Raw genomic sequence first — 3,427 nt, forward strand, 5'->3', positions numbered from 1 at the left:
GAAGCCTATGGTGGAGACCTCAGTAGCTGTGCGCAGCACTGGAGCTTTATCTTGGGGGTGACAAGGAGCTTCTGAAAGTTTTCAGATGGAGCAGTGTCAGATCACATTTACATCTTATTGAGACCTCTATGGCCACAGTAAGAAGAGACAGAGACTATTGCTGAGGGGGCTGTTGCAATTGTCCCAGAATAATAAAAGCAGCTAGTGAGCGTTCAAATCTATAGATCAGATCATGTCGCCTCCACACTCCATACTCATCCCCTACCTGCTTACGCTTCATCACAAATTCCTGTTGTTATGTTTTAAATAGTACTCATTACAGTATTAAATCATTTATTTGTTTGCATGTGAATTGACTGTCTCCAATTCTGAAATGAGAGCACCATCAGAACTCTTTCTCCGAGTCTCTTTCTCAGCATAGTATCTCCAGGTTCAGAAGAGCTCCTGGGACATAACAGGTGCCTACGAAGTGTTTACAGAATGATTGATGAGACCTTGACCTCGGGAAGTGGTAATGAGGACGGAGAGGAGATGACCTTTAAAGGCAGAAAAACATCCTCCCTTTCCAGATCCATTATGTACTTAATGAGTGGATGGTAGCTGGTCTTCAGTAGACAGAGGATGTTACATTCTCAACTGACTGAATTTACTACCCACATCTGAGAATTTTTATGACAGGCGACCCTATTTTTTTCCCCCTTGTCCTCTTCACTCCATGTGTTTCCACAAATTATCAGCCTCTGAAATGTAACGTTCCAGGGATCCTCTACTTTGCACCTTCCATGTTCTAGTCCCAGCTCTGCCCCAATTTCGTGGGACAGACAGGCTACTTTCTTAGGGCTTCAGTTTCCCCAATAATGAGAGTGTTAGCCAAGGACCCACGCGATGATTTCTAGCTAACATGCTGTGAGTCTGCTGTGAGACTCAGGTTTCTCTACCTAGAGCAAGAGGGCTTCTCTGTTTTCTTTTTTTTTTTAAGTATACAATGATTATATACAAAATCTCGTAAAACACAACCGCTTGTCTATTTCTCTGTTGTCCCTTTCAATTTCTAGTCGTAATTATTTTTACAGAGTTATAATCAGAGCACATATATGATTTTGCGTTCCACTCTTATCCTTGAACATTATTTGTTATATGTCTTTCATGTTGCCACAAAGTCTTCCCATTTATCATTTTAATGGCTACATAATTTTTCATGGAGTTAACATATCATAAATTATTTAACCATTCCCAAATCGTTGGGACTTTGGATTCTTTCCAGCATTTGATATTTTAGAGAGCTTTGAGCATACAGGTTTTTTTTTTTTTTTTTTTCTTTTTCAGAGTTATTTTCCTTAGGGTAAATCCCTCAGAGTGGGATTATTAGAAGAGTTTATGGCTCTTGAGAAGAACTGCCAAATGGCTCTGGGAAAGGATTGTTTCAATTTGTATTCAATTTGTGTTTCTCGCACTGAGTGTGCCAGTTTCACAGAAACCTTGCCAGCATGTTTTTAAAAATCAATTCCCTTTATTTTTTCAAGTTGAACTTGTATGAAATGGGGCTTCCTGATTGTTGCTGTATCAGAATTATCATTAGCCAGGCTAACGGTATAATCTAGCGCTTGCCGGATAGAAGCACTCCAAAACCAGTATTGTTATTATTAGAAAACGAGGCATCTTAGGAGGGCCAAGCGTGCTTGTCTTACCATTGAACTCAATTTTTTTCTACCACTATCTCCAGTCCAGTTTACAGCAGATACTCACCCCTTGCCTTCAATGTTCCTCAAATGAAAGTGCCTCCAAACTTTCCCTATTTCAAGTTGTCCATGGTTCCTTAGACTTAAAAGTCATGGGCCAAGCTCCCTCCCCTACGGATTCTCTCCTCCCTTCAATTTCTTATCAAGAGATGGTCCTCACTAGAGATGGGGCACAGACTACCTTTCCTAAAGCTGCTGCTTATGTTCATCTGAAGTTATTCTCCACTTAGGTAGTTTCTCCTAGTCTTTGTCTTCCCCAAGATAGCCTGTTGGCTACTTGAAGATGGTGATGAATTCCCCCGTGGGTATTTTCTTCTCCAAGTTGGCTATTTCGTTTTTTAAGCTATCCTTTATCCTATTCAAAATTTCACAGTCCTCATTGCTTTCCTCTGAGTTCTAGTTTGTAAAGTTCTCCCTTTAAGTGTTAGATTTATTCACTTAGTAAAATTTACTGAGTATCTTCCAGATGACAAGCAGGATATGAAGATGAATAAAGCCAAGTTCCTGCCCTCAATCTGCTCAGAGTCCAGCAGGTCAGAGAGGAGCATGGCCCTGTCAGGTCTGAGTCTTAGAGAACTCTCAGGCAGCATGCTGGTGGATAGGTCAAGGGATGACACCCGCAGGAAAATCTGATGGCCTTTTGTACAACCAACCTTATGTATACTTCATTGGTAAAATGATGACTATCCCACCAAGCAGAAACTGCCATATAACATTTGGTAGACATGTCAAAGCATCCCAGAGCCTGAGTATCTGAGGTTTAGATCATGAGAAGAGTTGTAAGGACTGAGCAAAGCTGACCTAGGACCACACCCATGGTGGAGGCTAAAACACACAGGCAAATGTGCTATTTTTTTGTTTGTTTGTTTAAAGATTTTATTTATTCATTTGACAGAGAGAGACACAGCGAGAGAAGGAACACAAGCAGGGGGAGTGGGAGAGGGAGAAGCAGGCTTCCTGCTGAGCAGGGAGCCCGATGCGGGGCTCGATCCCAGGACCCTGGGATCATGACCTGAGCCAAAGGCAGATGCTTAATGACTGAGCCACCCAGGCGCCCCAGCAAATGTGCTATTGAGGCTGCTGGTTACTCAAGGAGCTGGTAGGAGTCTAAGGAAAGCCAATTTCTCAGGTAGGAAGAAAGGGAGCCTACCATTAACCAGCAAGACATTGGAATGGAGAAAAGTCTGGTCCTTGTCTGCCATTGTTGGGTGACCTGGATTATGTCAGTTAACTTCTCTGAAACTCAGTTTCCTCATGTGTAGAAATGGATAGGGTTGGACTGTTTATCTGATCTGTAATGTCCCTTCCAACTCTAACAACTTATGATCCGCAGAACAGCAGATTCTGATTTGTCTCTCTCAATGACTTCTCCCTTCATCACTCACCCATCCCAGAAAAGCACAGAAAAGAAGGTGACTTCATCGGTCACTGGGCAGATGTCAGAGAGTCCATTGGGATTCCATGACCTCTGTAGCTACTATAGAGATCGTGTCCAGTTGCAGCTAAAATCTGTTGCAGACAGGGTTTGTACCCAGTTTACCAAGCCTGCTGCCATAGCTGTTGCCTCTCACTTCCTCTCACTAAGGCAAACTACCATCTTATTTTGTTTTGTTTTCCCCGCATGTTTTGAGTTTGCTGCTTCCCAGCTCTTGTTATTAGAACAGACATAATTAATAACTCCTGGCACA

Source organism: Halichoerus grypus, chromosome 1 (genome assembly GCF_964656455.1).
Source record: "Halichoerus grypus chromosome 1, mHalGry1.hap1.1, whole genome shotgun sequence".
NCBI lineage: Eukaryota > Metazoa > Chordata > Mammalia > Carnivora > Phocidae > Halichoerus > Halichoerus grypus.